This window comes from Scaptodrosophila lebanonensis, unplaced genomic scaffold (genome assembly GCF_003285725.1).
Source record: "Scaptodrosophila lebanonensis strain 11010-0011.00,11010-0021.00 unplaced genomic scaffold, SlebRS2 tig00000053-arrow-pilon, whole genome shotgun sequence".
Classification (NCBI taxonomy): Eukaryota; Metazoa; Arthropoda; class Insecta; order Diptera; family Drosophilidae; genus Scaptodrosophila; species Scaptodrosophila lebanonensis.
The window spans coordinates 6,388,586-6,411,237 of NW_022060548.1; positions in this window are offsets into that span (position 1 = coordinate 6,388,586).

Consider the following 22,652-nt stretch of genomic DNA (forward strand, 5'->3'; position numbering starts at 1 on the left):
TCATTTGGAAGAGCTGAAAAATATTTCAACATTCGGTGCCGGCTTTGTTTAAAATTAATTAATTAATAATAAATTTCACGCTCGCCATCTATTTCGGTTTCCAAAAATCGAAATATTCTAAATTCTCACAAAATATTTTTGTCAGAGTGTAACTTTAAGGGCCTTTTCCATTTAATTAGATTTTAATGCATTATAGGCGGCTTGTAATGTCAGCCAAGAAAAGCAAATTATGCGCCGCCTATGCGATTACATCATCATTAGACGACTGTTGGAGAGTTCGTAGACTCTCAAAGTTTGTCCCAATTATATGAAATATGCTGCGATAGCATCTTTTAACAATTTCTCAATATATGTGTAAGTTGATATCCAAATGTGCACAACCAGGCACAAGTTGTGTGTGTAATGCGGACACGTGCCGCGCCCAAAACTTGTTTCGAGAAACGGAAATTCAAAACTCAGCATGTGGCAGCCAACAAATTATAGCTTAATTGCAAATTAAACAATAACAAACCGACACAACAACAACGACAACAACAACTCAAACAAAGCATTGGCTTTACAGTAACAAAAAAGTAAAAATTTAAATAAATTGAGCTAATTTTTAACATCGTCAATACAAACGACCAATCAACAGGGTCGTCGTCGAAGTTAAAGCCTTTCAATAATACTACAAGTATATTTTGTGGGCAGGGTCGAACGAGTATGTGCAGATCGACCGACCATGGCAGACCACTTTAAGCCCATTTAAGCCATGTTTACCGTTAGGCGTGAAAGCGAAAACAACCACCAGCCATGGTCTGCCTTTTTGTCTGTCTCCGACTGGGGTGCGTTTGTCTGCCCTCTTCCTGTCTGTCTCTGTCCCTGCCCCTGCCCCTGCGCCGCTCACATTTTTCGATTAGTGTCCAGTGAGGCGCATGAATCCCTCTGCCCTGTTCCCAACTGCCTCTCCCCTCTTGACGCCATTATGTACAACAATTTGTTGCCTGAAACCTGACTTGCATATAAATAACCAAAGAAACAAACGAAAATATTTGTCGTCGTCGTCGGCACAGGATGTGGACTCAGATCCACAATTCGTACTGTTCGGTAAACAACCGCAAAGAGAGATAAAGTTAAACTCATTTTACGCTGCACGAAATTGTAAATATTTATGTTTTTGGGGAGGCACAGTGGCAGTGGTTGTTTTTGTTGTTGCCCGCCCTGATCAGAGTAAGCCAACCATATAGTGGCCCAAAGGTGACAAAGTCTAGAGGCAAAAGAAACTAAATAGATTCTAAATAACAACAGTGGGATAGTGAGTGCAAAATGAAAGCAATTCTTTGATTAGAAAAAATATGTTTCTTTACTTGATACATAGAGATATGCTTTCTCAATTCTCTATATTTTTCAGAACAATATTCAAAAGAACATACAAGAAAAAAAACATCCAGAAATAAAACTAAGTAATAGAAAATGGTAGAAAAGGGCAGGTATTTGATATTCATACTTCTTTCCATTTTAGTGCATTTTTAAAAAGGCAATCGAATAAAATTGTATTATTGATTTAATAATTGCCGATAGATTGTAAATGAAACAAAAGGAATCTAAATCCTTAAATGTAATATTAAGTTAAAATTAAAGCATTACTAGTACCTATGAGTAGCCAGAAAAGTACAATGTTTCGGAAATTTTTTTATTTTAAATCGTATTTTTGCTTCGATTAATTCTCATTATTAAAGAACTTCATATTTTTGGTAAAAATAATTCTATGTTTTGTAGAGCAGGACCTGAGATATGAGGCTGGGAAATTGTATATGTTTTTCGAAAGGCATGAGCAGAATTATTCGGTTGTCGAAGCGATGTTGTGTTTATTTCTTAGATTAGTGTGTTCTAGCCCGAGTCCTGTATATTTTATTTGGTTGCACTTGGATTATAAATATCGTGTCTTGTAAATATCTTTATTTCACTGTTATTTACATTTTAATTATTGCTTTATTTATTTCAAGGTCATTTAAACGAGTAAATGCCAATCTGATACGTTTTATCCGTTGGCTAGCCATTTACGTCAATCTCATTAACTGACTGATGCTAATTCTATAGACGATGTTTACATGTGAGTGCCAAATTTAATTTATTGGAAAGAAAACAATCAATTTAGATCTGGTTTTGGGTTAGTCGGGGCAATACAATGACAATTTCTTGAATTTAAAATTAAAATCAAATCAAATAACACATATGTTTTTAAGCTGAAATACGTTTATTTGTAAATTCAAAATAAACTGAAATTTTAGTTAACTACTTATATAAGCAAATGATATTAAAAACCTCTACTGAAATAAATTTTCTTTTACAAAATATTGCTTGGGTGAAACTTTTTCAAACCTACTTGTAAAATAACAGAAAATTATGCTCAAATTATTTGCATGCCTGGTCGCAACTTTAAAAGAAAATATGTATTCCAAAGCAAAAAAATGTCCATTGTCATCAATTTCTTTTTTTTTTAAATCCTAATTCTTTACTTAAGATCTGTCCTAGGTTGGACCATTATTAAATTTTATGATAACTTTGTCATGATCAAATGTTCCAGAATTACTTAAAATTTTCCGAACTTTGTATGCAAACTATTACCTTTTCGATTGATAGCCTAAGGAGCCATAGCCTAAGTAAGCAGTCTAATATATTGTAGAGTTCTATATCTGAAGAGTGAAAATATTGCAGTCCTCCCAACTCAGTTCTCATGTGCACCAAGTACGGAATTAGCTTTGTTTTCAGTTCTTTTAATCGCAGCTTCTCCATGTCCTGCCCACTGTACTTATAAGACCGGCCATATTGTTTGTCACTGTTATTGTCATCGCTGTTGTCGCTTGTTGTTGTTGTTGCTGCTGCTGCTGTTGCTGTCGTTGTTGTGTTCATTGTTGTTGTTGTTGCTGCTGCTGTTGTCCTTACGCATCACAACACTTAATGCGGATAAATGGTCTGACAATTACGTTTATGTCAACAATAAAAATTAAATTAAATCGTTTTTAAGAATGCCACCCCGACAGATGTCGCAAATAGATTGAGGTGGCAGTGACGTTGAAAACACACTCTACACACACACACACACGCACACGCACACACATACATACAAACCAATCAGAAAATCAGGATGTGTGTGAGAGAGAGGGGGGACGGTGTCGGCAAACAAACATTGGAAGTTTATGAAAAATCACGCCAAAAGCATTGCGCTCGAACGTGTGAAGTGGCATGCCGCAATGGAAACTGTCAAGCGGCATGTCAGCCAAGTGTCAGGCACTGTGAGGGTGAGGATGATGTAGTGGTGTGTGGGGAAAGAGAGGGGAGGGCGCATCATGTAGGGGCTGGCTGGCATGGCAACTTCAAAGTGGGCGCTGGGCGCTGAACGCACAACATGCGTGACAATTTAATGAGCAGTCGCTGGGCTGATGGTTGTTGTTGTTGCTACACTGCTAGAAAAACACCGTCTATTATTGTATTTAAAATTTTATGTAAGAAATCTACACGAGTGTGTAAATTCACATCGACTCATTGCTTTTATTTATTGGCTTTGCCAAAATTTCCTTGCAATGTGCCTTTCTGGAGCTTGGAAGAAATCGCAGTATATTTCAAAATTTGTAGTTCTACCTTTGGATAATATGGACATCTTAATATGTCAAAAACTAAAACTAAACTAATTACTTAACTAAGTATGTGCAATTTAGAAGAAGAAATTGCTATCGTGTTGTGTTCAATTATATTTAATAGTTGTGTTTTGTCAAACTTATCCAGATACTTCTCCCCTTCTCCTCCAAACACTTCCTTCTGCTGCTGTAACTAACATAGCCTTTTCAAGATTGTATAACAGCTTGTTCTTAGAGATTTTAAATTTATGTCAAAAGATGATTATACTATGTGTATGTAGTGATGATACTATATTAAAAGATGACAAAATTATGAGGAGGAAATACAATTTACACTCTGCTGCTCTCATACTCTGAAAATTCCTTATCTTTATTGATTGTCTTTGCGCGTAGCAATAGGCGATGGTCAAAAAAATATATATAAAATGTCGCAAATAAAACGTACGTTAATTCTTTAAAAATTGCTTAAGCTGTTTACTAAGCTTTGCTATTAATCAATTATTTAAAAGAAAAAGTTGGCAGTCCTTTTAACAAAAGTAGAAACGCTAGCCAGCAAAAAAAATCGAGAAGATAAACAAAAAGGTTAAAATATAGTAAATATATTTCATTATAAAAACATTTTTTTTTTGTATTAGCAGAGTGTTTTTATTTTAAACTGTCCATCTTAGACAATCATTAAATTTGTCAAATAATCTTGACGATTAATTATTTCATTTATGGTTATAAAAACGCGATTTTATAAGGTTGTTGATGAAGAATTTAAGTTATTTAGTGCACAATTGAAGCGAAACTAAACTAAACTAAAGCGGGTTTTAATTGGCAGGTTTCCCAGTAGGGAGCGATGCTTGCTTGATCAAGCCAAAACCCACATAAGAATTACTGGTAACAAGAGTTAATACCAAGCCAAAATTGGAATAAAACAGTCTAAGGATTTGTAAAATATTATTTTAGGATAAGAATTCCGAATCAACCATAGTAAGTATCAATGGCGTGGGCAGTGAGGGGGCAGGGGGAGCCGTTGCCCCCCCTACAAAAATGTTTGCCATATAAAATCGACCACACGTTCATTATTATATAGTACGTCTATTTCGCCTTAAAATGGATCTGAGTTGGATTTGTTGAAGTTTTTTCATTGATCATATGCATAAGTTATTTTTGAAATGCATCGTGCATTATTTAATCAAAATTTTAATTTTTTGGCCCCCTTTTGGTAAAAGCTGCCTACGCCCTTGCTATCGTTTTAAGCATAAAACTCTTGCTCTCTTCTCTCAGTGCACTGCTGTGTTGTCGTTGTTGTTATTGTGGCAATGTTTTAATCAAAATTACGCATAATGGATTTTGATTTTATTAAATGCGACTTAAATGACTTGGGAGCACGATGCAGACTAATTAAGCAGACTGCACTGCCAGCGGCCATGCAACATCAACAACAGCGCCGTGTGTGTGTGTGTGTCTCTGTATTTCTGAGTGTGTGTGTGTGTGTGTGTGTGTGTGTGTGTGGGGGACACTTTGTGGGCTGGGTGTGTTTTGGCGTTTTGCTTGAAATCCGCTCGGCGCTAATTGCGTTTATATCCTTGAGTTAATGGCACTTAATTAACAACTGCGCCGCAGCATTGAGGCGTTCAGCAAAACGTTTCTTTTGACTTCTAAATGCAGAATCCACATTTTCTGCATAAATTATAGTCGCGCTATGTACTCGTATGTGAAGTAAACAATTTTACTTGAGAAAATTGACGCGTTACGGAAAATATTGCAACAATTTAAGGTCAATTGGCATTTGTCAAATATTTGCGAGGCTATTAATGGAGAAGAAGAAGCTGTTGACATACAAGTACTTGTAACTAAATCGATGGTGAACCATGTTTATACTAAATATTTGGTACCCTTGGGCATAAATGTAGAATCCATGAGGAAAAGTTAGGTATAACTCCTTTTTCATAAAAACTCAGGAATTTTGCATGCAACTAATGTATAGTCAGGATCTGCCACCAACTAATTATATCCTTCTTGTTATTACAAAACTGTATATTAACAAAATAATATATTCAGTGGAAGTTTTTGCGAAGTTGTTGAACAGCAAGAATCAGCGTTTTTATGGGAGAGGAACTATAATGCTTAGTATCAACAAATCAATTCATTCCAATTATCAACAATTCATTTGCACAATTTTTGAAAGGTTTTCTTTTTTCCAAACCCATACATACAATTGCTTTTTCATTTCAGAAAATATTTTGAAACAAAAAACTGATATGCTTAAAAAATATTGTAAACTGCTATAGAATATCTGAAAAAGAATCCAAGCTAGGCATGTCAGCAGCTTTAACTGTTTTAAAAGCAATTTATTTACTGTAATCTCTCTGTAATCTTTTACCTGGTATACTGATTTTTATAGGTATTTATGTATATATTTTCATGATTGTAACTTGCAATTAATTCTAAATTGCAAGGCCTGCTTCAGGCTGGTTTTATATTATCCACTTAATTTAAAAGGAAACATAGTTTAAAAACTGAAATCAAAAACATCGAAAGGAATAAATCTATGAAGAATTCAAACATTTTTTGAGCAAATTCGAAATTACTTAAAAAAATAAACATAACATTTTAAGAAACTTAAACGAAAGTAGCAGTCTAGAAGTTTGGCCAAAATAAAACTTTAAACAGAGCCAATAGAGCTGCAGGGAATAGAGCAAAGATTTCAAATGTTCTTAAATTCATGTCAGTATAGAAGAAATTAAGAAATTAAAACCACTTATTCGTCTTTCTAAACCCTAGTTTGTTTCAGATTTTCAGATCAGTTCCCACATAGGCGGTTAACATCTGAAAATGAAAAAAAAAAAATGAAATACATATGCCAGTTAAGGCAAAATAAATATGAAACAAGAGTCAACAACTCAACATACTAAACGACTGACAGTCCAATTAGCAGAAATAAAAACCTACAGAGAGACAGAAACGCATTAATTTATTTATCGCATATATGTATATATGTTCGCCGGATGTGCTGGAGCTTCCCAAAAAGGGCAGCGCAGCGAACGCATATATGAATTTTAAGTGCTGTTTTTTGATTCCCAGACCCCCAGCCATCCAGCCATCCAGCCAGTCATCCGTCCAACAGTCCATCAGTCCATCAGTCCGTCCGTTAGTCAGTTAGCCAGCCAGCCATGGTGCCTGTCTGTCAGATCTGTCATTTGGCATGCATGGCTGCCATTTCTTAGGAATTATACGAAACGTTAATTTTTATTAAGCAGACATAAATCGTTTTTAATAAAAATCGTATAAATATTAACAAAAAACCAAACGCCTCTTTTGCAGTTTTTCTTGAACTTTATAGAATTCCATTTTTATTTTGTTATTTATGATTAGTATTTATTTTGTTTGTTGCTCAACTCTGGCGCCAAGTTTTTTTTTGAGTCTGTCGCCGATCTTGGCAATTATATGCGTCGAGTGTTAAGTGCGATTTCTAGTTACCTTAAGTTTTTTGTTAATGAATTAATGTTAATTGCTATTTGTGCTGTTTTGTGGCTCCACAGTACTCGTAGAACTGTTGCTATGACTAAACATAACTATTGTTTAGCTTAATTAGGGCCGCATTGCTAATGAAACTCATATGAGCGACTTCAGTATCGAGTCGCCGGCCTGCTTGTGATTTCTAATTGAGTTGAGTGCGGAATGTGCCAGAGAGACGCCTAATTTATGTGATTTGCGCAATCATAAAATGGGTTCAAGTGGGTTTTAACTAATTTTGATTAGCAGCTTTTAATTTGTTTGTGTTGTTTTCTTGTTTTGCCTTTTTTTTCTGCCCTCAAAATTTGCGCACATTAATTGAATGACATTTTTATTTATTGATAATGAAATGTATATAAATAGATAAAATGCATTAATATGCAAAGCAAATTTAATGAAAATTTATATGTTGTGATAAGTTGAACGAGAAATGTATGTTTATGCATTGAAAAACCAAAAAAAAAAAAAAAAACAACTATAACAAATGACCATAAACATAATGTGTTAATTGGTGAAACTTTTGATGAATAAATGCATGATAGTGATAGCGATCTATAAAAATAGTCAAGTGACTAATTAGTCTCAGGCAGCCATTAAGTTAACACCACGTCGCATTGAGACGCACACTAATTGATTGTATTTGAAAATGGCCGACTAGTATATGAGGCGCAATTAGTAGCTTGACTTGACTTGACTTTACTTTCCAAACGCCGTTCGTTAATCACGAGCTTCGATCACGAAAATTGCGCCATTACTGTGACCAGCTCTGGACTAGACACATGACCAAAAATACTTGATAATTATGTCTATACTGTCTGTCCATCTGTCTGTCTGTCCGTCTGTCTGTGCCTCTCTGTAAATTAACACATCTGTTTATTTAGCTTTAGTGTTGCTGCCTTACATGGCAACCGAAATGCAATTAAGACAATTAGCCGACTGGCCATTAAGATCGTGCATTGCTGTCAGTTATAACAAATATATAACAGCAACAACAACAACAACAGCCACCACGCGTCCACTAATGATGCACAATATGGCGGCTACCAAAGGCTATAAACAAATTTGTGGCATGGGCAGCCCATACGAGTATAAGCCATGCTCTGAACTTTAAAGCCATGGCGGCCAAACAACCAATCAGACTGGCTCAGCATTTTAGAGACCAACAGCCAGTTTTTAACTGCCACGCTCGCCAGTTCCCACTCGCCACTCGCCACTTGGGAGTTGTTGTTGTTGTTGTTGTTGCCCCTTGCCAGTTACCATTTTCTTCTTCAGTTTCTGTTTCTTTTGCACTCACAATTGAAATGTCGGCCAGGATTTGAAATCGCAATTAGGGCTGCATAAACATCGACCCAGAAATGGGTGAAAAAATGGGGGAAAAAAACAAACAGTTGACTAAAATTAGTAGAAGTTTTATTGAAGTATTTCCCACCAAATGGGAAAAGCATTTTCAAGAGTCTGAATTAAATATGCTATAGAAGGTACACTAGATTCAACCGATATTATATGACATTTATTTAAATAGTTAGTTTACGAGTGTTGGTGATTAGATATTGTTGATTGGAATTACTTTGAGATACGCTTAATATTAACATTGAAGTTTGCTGTTCTGTTTCATTTTTCGCTATCAACCTATTAATTCAATATAGAACTGAGCATTGAAGCCGCTTTGTCAATTAACTATCTTCGATAACTACAGATTCAAAGCAATTAAATTATATTAGTATTATTATTATTATTATTCCAGCTTAAATTTAAATTTTGGTTAGTGTAGCTATATTTGTGTTATTATAATTATGGCTAGGAAATAAATGAATGATATTCAGATTAAACGACTGGTTATCTATCGACGAACATTGTAAAAAAAAGTGTATCAAGAAATATAAAAAAATCTTTTCCTTGCATTTATTTGTCATACTAATAAAATACTTTTACATAATTAGCGAATAAGTTCCAGTTTACAATTAAATGAATAAGACAGTGTATGAGTAAATTATAAATAAATAAATTCACCAACATTCACCAAATTCGTCATGACTACTATATAAAAAAAAAGTAACCAAGAATATAAATGTAATAGATAATACATTAAATAATCCCTAAATTTTATAAAATATGTTAAGTAGATCGTCTTAAATATTTTTTCTATGAAAATTGTTTGTTTTTGTGACTGGAGCAGTAATTTATAAGAATTTTTCTTGCCGCACTAGGAAGTAATAATAATAAATAAATATTTAAACGGTCGGGAATTTTTCTAGATTTTCCAAATTATAGACCTGCTTTTGTAGAGCAGAACTGAAATAAAACTGACAGTAATCGAGTGGCAACGAGTTTTGAAAACAATCGTCCATTGTCAGTCCTCCAATCCAGGCTATGTCGAAAGATAAGTTTGTAAATGGCATAAAATGTTCAAAGAGGATCGAGAAAGCGTTGAAGATGCTCCAAAATTGTCGATTCACCATTACAGATAGTCAACACCATTTTAAGGCAACCGATAAGACTTAAGCCGAATCAAAGAAGATACTGAAGGCCGTTCCAGAAACGGATTTAATGGATCCGATAAGACTTAAGCCGAATCAAAGAAGATACTGAAGGCCGTTCCAGAAACGGATTTAATGGACTGCTCAAAGGATTGCAAAGAGCGTTGGCATATCTACATTGAAGAAGATATAAATGATTTTATTATATAAGTAAATATTTTGATAGTTGTAAGAAGTAGTGCTGGTCATATTTTTACTTAATAGTATCTCCTAAAACCTAAGTATTACTACTTAATTTTTTCTATATTTTTTTTCGACCATTCAAAGATCACAAAAGCCTGCGTAAAGAAAAAACTATAATGGCTATGACAAGTCTGTTGTGTAGTGACACATTATGTCATTATGTTGTTGCAAGGTATAATTGGAAGAATATTTTTTTTTTGCCGCCGCCGCCGCAACTTCAATACAGCAATATCAACAACAACTACAAAAACAACAGACAACAACAACAAGACAAGCAATTGTGAAAAATGACAAATGCAGGCGCAGCGGACTTCAAAAAGCCGCCGTCGAGCTTATGAATTACAAATAAGGACCAAAGGCGAGTATACTTATAGCTACGAACAATAAAATGGGCGTGTCATCACATCTGCATATAAACACACACACACACACAGATACACACATACATAGATACACATACACAGACATGTCAACAATTCGTCACACGCGTCAGGGCAATGGAAATGGAAATGGCAACGAAGACTCGTTGACGGGCAACGATGGCAACAAAAGCCTCCAACAACAGCAACAACAACAACAATGCATTTAGCCAACTAATGCGCCAATTTAAATGCAGCAAGCGGGTCTAAAAAACAAACCAAACGGACAGACAAACAGACGAAGTATTTAACTTAAATGCCAGTTGGAGAGTTGGAAATCGAGTTCCATTCGCTTTATGTTTATTTGTGCGGGTCTCTGTGTGTGTGTGTTGTGTGTGTATGTGTATGAGTGTGTATGCGCAATTTTGAAAATAAGATACTTTTGCAACTTACCGCGTCGCAACTTGGCTATAATTAATACAAATGCAGCAATAACAAAAGCAGCAACGACAATGCGGGCAACAAATGCAAAAACGAATACATGCATATCAACCACATTAGAGCACTGCATGAGAGCTTTGATGTGAATCACAAGGAATTGAATGCATTAAGTAATGTTCTTAGAGTTCATGGAATGAAATAACTGTGCTATACTGTGTTATTATCAGGACTTACAACTTTAAAAACTACATTTTTTTTTATTTAATTTTATGTATTCAGTAAAAAAGGTTACTTATGAATTTTTGAATTATTTGCGGATTATACAAAAATGTCTGGAACTTTATATTCTAATGAGCACATATGAAACAAAATTTGTCAAATAATTTGTCGAAAACATATTAATCGCAGGACATACACTAGCATCATTGTTTTTTCTTTCCGGTCCAAACTGATCATTTAAATTTGATCAATGAACATTTGTAAATCATTATTAAATTTCACTTACTAAGAGACTTATTGAGACTAATTATAATAATAGCCGTCGCATAAAAACTATTTTGCTTAAAAAGGCAATTTTTACGAACTAACATACATACCTCTAGTCTATGAATACTATAATTTCGGTATAAGAGGCTTACTTTTAAGTTTAATTTAAATTTAAGGAGATATTTAGCCCTATATCTGATATATGATAGTAATATTTGAAGAAATGTAGGAAATATTCTATTCTTTGTCTCTGCACATACAGAGATAAAAGCAATGAGAAGCCATTCCTTCCCACTTAGTTTTGTTTTTAGTTATTCTAGTTGTTTATCTGGTTTTCGAATGTTATATAGTTTATTTATATGTTAAATAAATTGTGTATTCGTGTGATTCGTTATCCTAGGGAGGAAACAAAAACCCACATTTGAAGTAAAGGAAAATTTGTTTGAAATAAGTCTTAATTTATTAATTTGAACTCATTCGCTCTGTGTAGAATAAAATTATACTCGTATTACCATAAATTGATTATCTTTATCTCTTATTATTTTTATTTTCACACATGCAGTACTCGAATACGCCTTGAGCGTAACAACAGAAACAGAAATTAGTTGGCACAATTTCGAATATGGCTGCAGTATTGGCAACGTCGACGCTGTCATTATATTTATCGCATCTGTATCGTAGTTACTATTCGTGGTTGTTGTTGTTGCTGTTACTATTAATGGTTGTTTGCTTTTAACGCTCTTGAATTAATTTCATTCGTACGTACAAATGTATTCAAACAAACGACTCTCCACACAATTAAATACATACTGTGTGCAAGCAGCCTCGTCTGAATTGTATTTTGGCTTTATTTGGCTGACAATTAATTGTGGTTATTATTTATGTGATTCTAAAATGTCTAAATCCGCAATGTAGTGCGAACAGCTGAACAATACAATTCTTGATTGGCTGATGCTTGTCGGTTTGTGTCATTTGTCACAGTTCAGTGTACAGGCGATGTTTCGAATGAAATCATATAATGGCTGAAATGAACTTGCCAGAGCATTTTGCAATATTATATTTAGACATTAAATGTACGCTATATCTATAACTGACTGATCGATTGGTGAACAACGCACAGCAGAAACAGAAACAGCAGAAAAGGCACAAGGATGCTGAAATTTGGATATCAGTTTTATTTCACAGTGTAAGTCAACTCCAAAAGGGGGAAATCGGGCTCCAAATGTTGTTTGCAAAATCAACATCTATTAGCTAGTTATATTTTGATTGAATTAAAATTAAAGAATACAACATTGGTTTTTGTTACTCATAATAGTACTTCAAAAGACCGCCCTTTAAATTGGAATAGACTACAATTTGATTTTTGTACATAGCATTAGTTGACTTAGAAAAGAGTTATAAAAGCAAATATTATGCAAATTATATTAATTAAAAATTCTTAGAAATTATTTGATATATTTAAAAGAAAGTGTTTTTGTCCTCTTAGTAGTTAATATACGAAATACTCTTCTTTGACAGAACAGCTCTGTATATTACATTTCATAGAAGTTGCCGAAATGCTTGTCCCGAAATTCTTATTGTTGTGCAAGAACCTATAACCTATATAATGCATCTCTTTTTAAAGCCTTTTTATAGAATGCCAAATATAATTTTTATATAGTTTTTGAATGTAATTATATTGAATTGGAAACCTCAGTATATATTTAACTGATATATCCAATATATATTTTATAAATCTCAGCTTTTTCTTCTAAATATTATTTTATTTGTTGTATGCGTCTGGTTTCTAAAGAAAGAAAACTTGTAATACATGGCTTCAAAACATAGCTTCTTTGGCTGCGACTAATTTAATGCAAATAAAATCGGATGCCTATATATTTATGTGTATAAAACCGGAGTAAATTTGCATTAGTTGCTTAGATACGCCCTTCTGGTAGCGCCACTTAACCCGTGATTATATGGCAAACAAAGGAACTCAAATGGCGACACGCAACTGTCAAACATGAGGCCGGCAAGATTACAAGCTCTTTAGTGCCACTAATAAGTACTGTGCCGACACACACACACACACAGACACCTCTGGGTGTAGTAGATATTTAAAATGGCCAAGTCACACTTACATATATATGAGTAGAGTCGGTGGACAACTCTGGCGCCAGAGACGCGACCGTCCTAATGACCGACGAACGCCTTCTCATTAAACGCTAAATTACAGAGCCGCGCATGCACACATGACACAAATTTTAAAAGAGAGAGAGAGACAAAAAAATACAACAAATACGAGTATATGCAGTACAACTTCAATAATCCAGATAATTAATGTAAATGTCCAAAATATCAAAAAAAAAAAGAAAAAAAAAGGACAAAAGAAGACTAGATTGTAGATCTATAGAATATTGTTAATAATAAGTTATAATAAGTTAGTATTTATTGTTTAAGGCATAATACTATATATCACTTAGTTAGGCAATGTTGAAGAACTATTATTGAAGCGACTATTAATTTCTATATTCTTTCCTTTTTAAAATCTTCAAAATTTAGTTTAATTAAGTACATATTCTAAACAATGAGAGATAAAAAGCTGACATTTGGATTTAAATTTGCTTTCGCAGTAGACTTGGACGCTGTTTTGGAAAATTTACACTCCAAAGTGGGGAAAACGGGTTACGATGTTTGTTTATAAAATCTAAATTTTCCACCAGAGTAACTTAAAACTTGCTTTTTATACTTTTGAAAGGAATACAATTTCTGTTTCGTGCCCAAACGGCTATAAATTATTTCTGTAAGGGAAACGTCTAATTTTCTTTCCTTCTTAAAATCTTCAGTATTTATATTATAGAGATAAAAACATGATATTTGGATTTAAGTTTGCTTTCATTGTGTAGGTAAGAACTTGGATGCGGTTTTGGAAAATTCGCACTCCAAAGAGGGGAAAATAGGTCCCAATTGTTTGAATATAAAATCTGAATTTTTAACAGATTTATTTAAGAAATGCATTTTATACTCTTAAAAGGCACACAATTTCTGTTTCGTGCCCCAACGACTATAAGTTAGTTCTCTAAGAGAAATCTCTAAACTGTGAATTATTTTTTAGCGAAGGAAACAACTTTGTCAAAATTTCTTTGGTTAAAATGTACTTTTTTCTCCATTCGTTGCTTCACTGTACTTAAAATATATTACTGCAATGGCAACTGCAACAAAAAAAATGCATTTACGTTGCATGCAACACTCAACTATGCCATTTAAGCCCAAAATGTTAACGAACAAACAAACAAAGTCAGAGGGGGGGACAGGCAGTGGATCGGATGGTTGGTTGGCTTCGTTAGGCTGATTTAAAAGAGCGCAAGCCGCATTGCATATTACAATAATAAAATCGCGCCCGGAGCCAATTTTGGCTCTAAGAAACGCAAAACGGTGCTTACTTAAAAAAAAAAAGAAAAGGAAAAAAAATCAGGCTAATAGATGCTTGACGTTTCGACGTTTGCTGCTCCCCAAGAGGCACCCCATCCCCCCAGTTGCAGCGAAGACCCCATCATTAGGCAGACCCAAAGCCAGAGCCAGAGTCAGAGCCAGACCCCAGTCGAGACCCAGGTGTGCAATATATCGGGTGTGAGTATGAAAACATGCAATATGCTGATTTTAGTTTTGCATGTTGCCTGTCGCTGTCGCTGTCAGAGTCGAAGTCGCAGTCGGAGTCGCTTTAGGAGCCGCCGTTGCAACAAACGAAGCCGTCAACTATGTGGCATGAGATGTTGTGTCTGGTAATTGCCAACTATGGTAGGTGCACACCTATACTCGTGTGTGTGAGTGTGTGTGCGAATGGCTCGTAGTTAGGCGCATAATATGCTAAATTAATTGGGCTGTATGAAGTGCGTGATATTGACTGTTAATTAACCGAGTTAGCCAAGTTAGTGGCGCTGTTGCACGCGCGCGTTTTGTGCATGTTTCGGGGCTTTAAGCTGTAATGTGCCCACCCATATAGTGGATTTATGTGGGAGTGCTATAATTTACGATAATGGCCGATAGTGCGGAACTTATTTATGAAGTTACTTTTAATTTTTAACGATGCAAACAGAAATATTTAGATTTATGTCAGAGTAAAAGATTGCTATTCCTTTTTTTGAAAAACCAATCCAAATATACGATGAAGAAATGGTAAGCTTTGAAGAAAAACGTTTTCTTATTTTTTTACTCTTTACTTTATGAAGTTCCTTTTAAACATTTGTGAGCCAACAAATATTTCTAACGATGCAAACAGAAATATTTAGATTTATATCAGAATAAAAGATTGCTATTTCTTTTTTTGAAAAACCAATCTAAATATAAGATGAAGAAATGCTAAGCTTTGAAGAAAAACGTTTTTTTATTTTTTTTACTCTTCAAAAAGGTAAATAAATATTTTGAAAAACAAACTAAAAGCTTCTTAGCTATATTTTCATTAATAAACGAATTAGTATTGCTTGTAAAGGAAACGCATTTGCCAAAAATGTTTTCATTAATTAAGAACAAAAGTGTATATGAGCGAAGGGGATCAGATATCGTCAGTTTTAACTTTTCACGAAACTAACAACGATTCACATATTTGCTTACCAATAGGAACTATGAGCAGAGAAATTGTTTATTGTTTACTATTAAGACTGGTCCATATAGTGGTTTCTTTTTAAAAATTCCCATTCCTGTTAACTTTCCCACTTTTCCAAGACCTTGATGACGGTTTCTAGCTCCTTTTTACGAATGGCTTGCATGGTTTTCGTCTTAAGGGCCTGAATCGATATGAACGGTTTGCATAACATCGATTCTTTACGACACCCCCAAGAAATAGCTTAATGGGATCCAATCACGGCTCCAATAACACGATTACGGAATCTTTAGCTCCAGCTGAGACCAAAGATCGTTTTTAATTTCTGGCTAGAATCGTTTATTAAGCCTCTGTTGCTCTGAATGTTGACCGAAATGGTGTTTCCACGAGCAATTTTAACGCCGCTTAATAATCCTCACCAAACTGTCACTCTTCAAGGATGCAACAGTTTTTATAATCGCCTCTAATTTTAATAGATGGGGATCTGCCTCTCTAGAAGCGTTAGATTGTGTTTAGACATAATATTTGGAAAACAATTTGATTGGACTGTGCAGAATACAATGAGAACTGAAACTCAATTGGGTAGGGGAGGGTAAGGAAACAGTTTTTGTTAACGATAACAGTATGATAGTATGGCTCCTTTTGTTTTCAACATTTTCTCGACCTATGGTGCTAAGGTTCCTAAAATAACACTGAAATTCAAAGAACATTCCCCTTTTTAATATCAACTTTATAAAAAAAAGGAGGTTTTTCTTTTCCTAGAATTTGTCTAGTTGGCTGATGTGGATAAGAATTCAAAAAAAGAAAGTAAAACTAAATATGTTGATCGAAGTAATAAATTGTTTGTGACTTCTACAACTGGAAAGTATACAGCTGAAATACTATAGAATTCTAGTACTTACATTATCGCCAAACTATAACTTGGATAAAATAGATTAAAAATATTGTTTTTTAAAATTTTTTTTCTTACTAAGAAATTCTTCTCTTTAGTGCAAAGTTTTGCCAAGATTCCTTCAAGAAAACGTCCTATAGATATATTTTGAATTCATTCCCTCTATGCATCGCTCTTAAATTAAGGTGCGATTTGTGCGCATTCGTTGGCCATTTTCTTCAGATACATAATTGCACTTCCATTTAAGTGTATATGAATAGTTGATTTGTGTGGTTGCTGGCCACCTGCAGGCTGTGCGCCGCCGCCGCCACCGCCCCCTCATTAGACGAGCAAACAATGTGCCGCTCATTCATTAAAAAGCAAAGCCGCCGGCAGCGAAACCGACTTCTATATCGACTTCTCCATCGACATTGAGATCGATAGCGACAGCAACGGAATGTTAGACGAAAGTGAAACGACAGGTAACTCGGTAGCCTGTGAGGTTCCTAGAAGGATCGGCCAAATTGCATATAATTATGCAAGGGCAGCCAAGTGTCCGAGGAACATTCACACCTCAGACACTTACCAGAGGCACACATATTGTGAATGCGGGCAGCGTGCCGTGCACTCAATATCCTTCAATAAATGCCTATATATATACGGCGTGTCGAATCGCAACAAAAACATTTAAAATGCCCGAAGAGAGAGGGGAACATGCGCCATTAAAGCGCAGACACACGCACTCAAAAAATGAAAGAAACAAATTTGATGGCAGGACGCCATTAGAGCGATAGCATCATCTGCTGGTCCGGTCTGGTCCGGTCCGGTCCGGTCCGGTCAGTCCAGCCCAGTCCCGTCCTGCCTTCCATCCTTAAGAGTGGCATTTAGGCCGCGACTGATGCGCCTGTCGATTATGCCATGACAACAACAGGTGCGGCACGTTCGAAATTATTCATGCAAAAGGATTAAAAGGGGAAAGGATAATCAATTTGACGCTTTCTACGGCAGCGGCGCCACCATCGCCTCCAGCAGCAGCTGCCCCACACCTAATGCCACAGCATAATCAAATTTTGTTAACCAATTTGTTTTAATTTGTTCGCAGTGTTTCATTTGTCTTTAGTTTTTGTTCGTGAAAGTGTAAAGTGCGGCCGAAGTCCCCTGAAGGTGCAGCTGCCAGCCCGAAACGACAAACTGCCTGCTGACACGAGCGAATCAAACTTTTTCCCAACTTCTGCTGCCCTTGCATATCAAAGCTGCAAATTAAGGCAGCAAATCAATGAAATGAAATCCACTGCGCCAATTGCAAGAAAAACACAAAAAAAAAAACAAAACAAAACAAAAATAACATGGCAGAGACAAGGCGAGCCCAAGTCGAGCCAAATGGCAATGACTCGGGTCTGCAGCTCCTCTTGGTAATAACGAATGCTCATGCAATGGCCTAAATGCCACTTGCTGGCCCGCCTACCGCGCGGCCGGCCTCGTGCTGAGAGATGGGCGCGTGACTCACATGCACTGTGGCTGTGTTTTTCTCAATTTAGCAAATCGATAAAAAGGAGTTACTTAGATTTATTTTCGAAAAAGGCTGTCCTTCCAACTAACACTAACTAACCCTGCACTTCCGCGACTAACGAAAAATCTATATCCAAATGAAATTATTAAAAATGAAGCAAACTATTAATTGGGTTTGGTGTCCGTAGTACACCTAATTCTGTTTTTACACGGTGGATTGGTTCCTGAAAAACTCGTGCTAAATGGAATAAAGTCGTATAACCATATATAAAATTTTTCATTTTCAAACCGCGTTGTATCAAAACCGTGTAAAAAAAGACAGCGTAAAAACAGAATTAGATGTACTTAGAAGTAGAGAAAACATCAGAATCCCATCGAGTTTTAAGTCTACGTTTTAAGCCGGGATCCCAAACTTTGCTTGCCTTCGTATTCGTTTCGTTTTGTTAAATCCTTTATTTTAAGCAAAAACTAGGATCGGTTTTTAAATCCTTTATTTGAAGAAATTACTACGGTTGCCTTGCAAATTCTAAAAATATCCGAACTTTTTATTCTAACAGATTTCGCTTTTTAAATCCTTTATATTAAGCAATTACTAGGATTGTCTTGTAAATTCTAAAAATAACAGAACTTTTTATTCTAATAGGTTTCGTTTTTTAAATCCTTTATATTAAGCAATTACTAGGATTGTCTTGTAAATTCTAAAAATAACCGAACTTTTTATTCTAACTGATTTCGCTTTTTAAATCCTTTATTTTAAGCAATTACTAGGATTGTCTTGCAAATTCTAAAAATAACCGAACTTTTCATTCAAACAGGTTTTAATGTTAAGCAATTACTAGGATTGTTTTGCAAATTCTAAAAATCCTTTTATTCTAACAGGTTTCGTTTTTTAAATCCTTTATTTTAAGCAATTACTAGGATTTTCTTGCATATTCTAAAAATAACCGATCTTTTTATTCTAATAGGTTTCGCTTTTCAAATCCTTTATTCAAACTACTACGATTTTCTTCCATATTCTAAAAATAACAAAATTTCTTTGTTTAAATCAGGAAACACATAGCGCCATCTATTGAACGTTGGCAGCGTTAAGTTTTTCTTCTTTTGAACGCCATTCATTCATTCATTTATGAAAATCAGGGAATCAGCTGAGAAATCACAGACGATTTTGAGACCGTAGTTTTGGTTTTCATATCGTAAAAACATAATGAAACAATGAGTAAATATTCATTTGTATATTAAAGTCGGTAAACAATTTTCTGCAACTTAGGAATAGTTAAAAACAGTTTATGGTGATTGCTGTCACGATTTAGGATGATTTCAATGATCAAATCGATGATTTAAATGGACGACAAAAGTGTTGGGGTTTTGTGTTTAGATTATAATGATATTTCGCTTATACACTCAACTGTACACACACACTCTCTCTCTCTCTCTCTCCCTCTCTCTTTCTCTCTATCGATCTCTATGGATATGTATAAGAACGCTACTCTGTAGCCAGCTTCACAAAAATCTCTGACCACATAGTCGTTCTATAGCTTGCCCGACCGGCATTTACATTTTTCCCCAAAGAATGGATAGATCTTCTTTTTATTTTCCTTTTTTTTTTTGTATATTTCATTTACCAAAATTATAAATAATTATTACATATTTATCTGTTATTTTTATGATTAATAGTATTACATATTGAGGCAAATATTTTGAGTACACTCACGTTTTTTTTTTTCTAGACACCCACCCTTTAGCTTGCATTTTAGTTGCTGCAGTGGTTGTTATTGCTAGTGCTGTGGCTTTTAGTGTGGTGTTGGCGGTGGCGGTGGTGGTGGTGGTTGCATTTCGTTTGGCTCATAAATGAAATGTTTTATTGCCGCCTTTCCATGTGTAGAGGAACCGGCACTGAATGGCACTGCAATGCGAACAATGGGAACAGAAATGGCACAAAATAAATATGGCAGCCCATGATAATTGGCAGCCATTTTGAGTTGCAGTTAGTTCTGTTTCTCTGTCTGTCTGTCTGTTTGTTTGTTTGTTGCTGTTTCTTCTTTTGACTTGGCTTGCCGCGACACGCGCCGCTGCACAGAGCAGCATGGAATTGTTTGAGAAACGCATTGGGCCTGGCCGTTTGAATGGCTGGGGACTGACAATTGTTGAAATGCTGATTGCGGCTACAAAATGCAGCTGGCGTTTCAATAAGGCAGTCAGTTAGTCAAGCAGTCAACCAGTCAGTCAGTCAGTTAGTCAGTTAGTCTGTGTACCGCAAATCTAGACCCATTTCCGTTCAACCTCAAACCCTTTTGACTCATTTTTTTGTGTTGTTGCGCTTTTCTCCTTTTGCATTTAATTTTAATAAGTGCTAATGAGTTTGCAGAAAGAGGCAGCGGAGCCACTTGGAGCATTAAATGGCCTACACTTTGCATAAATGGCTGTGCTTCTACCAGCCTCCTCCCCCCTCCCTTTCCCCCAGAAACCTCAACAGGGCCCTTCTTGCTGGTCGCGGTGGCTGCTTCCGCTGGCAACTTTGTATTAAAAACGCTCGTTATGCAAAAACCGCAAATAACACGCATTGACGGATGGCTCGACATCTTCACGCGTTGACTTGCAAACATAAACACAAATATACAGGCATATATATTCATGTATATGTATACAGTCATGTGAAAAATAATGAGCACACTGGAATTGAAAATGTCTGCTCCACCTGAAATGAATTGAGGGACCACTTCTTGTTGGCATTTCAATGCAGGAAAGAAATTTCTGGTGAGGTTTTAAAGCCTTTAATTGTATGTAACAGTTCGACTGTTATTAATATTAAATGTTTTACAAGAAAGTGTCAAGTGATGATGATCTAAGTGCCTAGAAAACGGCGCACGTCCACTAGATTCCCAGTTACAGTGGCATGGAAGGAAACTAGGGATGTAAATCGAAGGAAAAACATCGATGTCTCTTTATAAAAAAAAAAACGATTCATGGTCGATGCATCGAAAAAAAAACCTCGATGTTTTACAAAATAACTTTCCTTAGAACAAAAGCTAATATCAGAGAGAAAATCAACAGAGATGTTTGAAATAATATATATCAAGATAGACTGTCATAGTATTTAACTTAATGTTGTTAATCAATTAAGTACTCGTAATATTGACATTTGATGAACATGAATGGCTTACTTAAAAAAACTGATTATATAAAGTTTTAAAAACAAACAAAACATATTAAGTGTGATATTATATATGAAAAAATGAAGATCAAATGCTTAAATTTATATTACAAAATTTGTTGTTAATGAAAACATCAAATAATTATATTAATTATAATACAAATATACCTTCTTCGGTAAACCACACAAAGAAATGTGAAAACATGAATAATGTTCGATGTTTGGACAAACATCGATGGATCGACGATGCATAGTTAGCAGAAAAACCATTGGAAAACATCGATGCATCCTGGTAAAAACATCGTCGATGCTCGATACAACGATGTTTTTTTAAATCCCTAAAGGAAACGAGTTGGCGGACACTCTTAGCAATCAGAGCTAACCCAAACAAGCAGAAAGTGTTCCACAGCAGCTGAGAACATAACGCTTGAAAGAAACCTGTTGAGCAGTGAGAAATATCCGGCAACTGAAAAATCGCTCGGTCCACGGGCAAGGATCGAACCAAAAAATTCTCCAACTCCATCTGCAATTCCAAAGAAAGGAATTCAGTCTCAGAATCGGGGTATTTAAAGTTCAGTGCTTTGAAGCCCCCAATCAGTAGAAGCTGGGCATCAGAACAGGAGACAGTTGCAGGAAAAGCACGGAACCAGAAGCGATCTTAACGCGTATCCTTTGCCACTGTACAGGACTCACAACAAATGCGGAATGCGCTGAAAGAGGAGAGAAAATGATTTTCCAGAAGCCGCTCTTAATGCTGATTTTCAGTATCTCTCTGTCTATGTCACCCAATAAATTCTACCCCAACAAAAATCTATTGAACTAAATGTTATTATTAACTTATTAATTATCTATTAATTTAATCCCTATTATTATTGGCAGCAACAAATTTATGAAGCTTTTTCCTCTTTTTACCGGCAAGCTTGGTTGCTTTCGGTTTATTATTATAACAAAGAAAATAAATAATAAAACTGGAAATATTTCGCGGTATGTGCCTAATATTTTTGACACGACTGTACAATACTTGACATGCGAGTATGTCGCACTGTAAGTGCAGCTTTTGCTGGCTCTGGACCCTGTTGTGTCTTCGTTTTGGGTCTAAACCGCAAGCGTAGCGCATAAATCACAACATTTATGCGCATGCTGTCAGTCAGTCAGTTAGTCAATCAGTCAGTTAGTCAGCCAATCCCTCAGTCAGTCAGTCAATCGGTCACTCATTGGTTGGATGAGTCATCTCCGTATTTGTTCGCTCGTCCGATCTAATGCATCGGACTCATTAGTGGCTTGCTTCGCTCAATTAAAATGCTTAAACAAATCAACCAATTAATAAATAAAAATAAATAATTGCACAATTCATTTGATAATTAGACATGGCTCATAAAGTTGAATTAGGCAAAGGCAAAAAGCGACGCAACGTT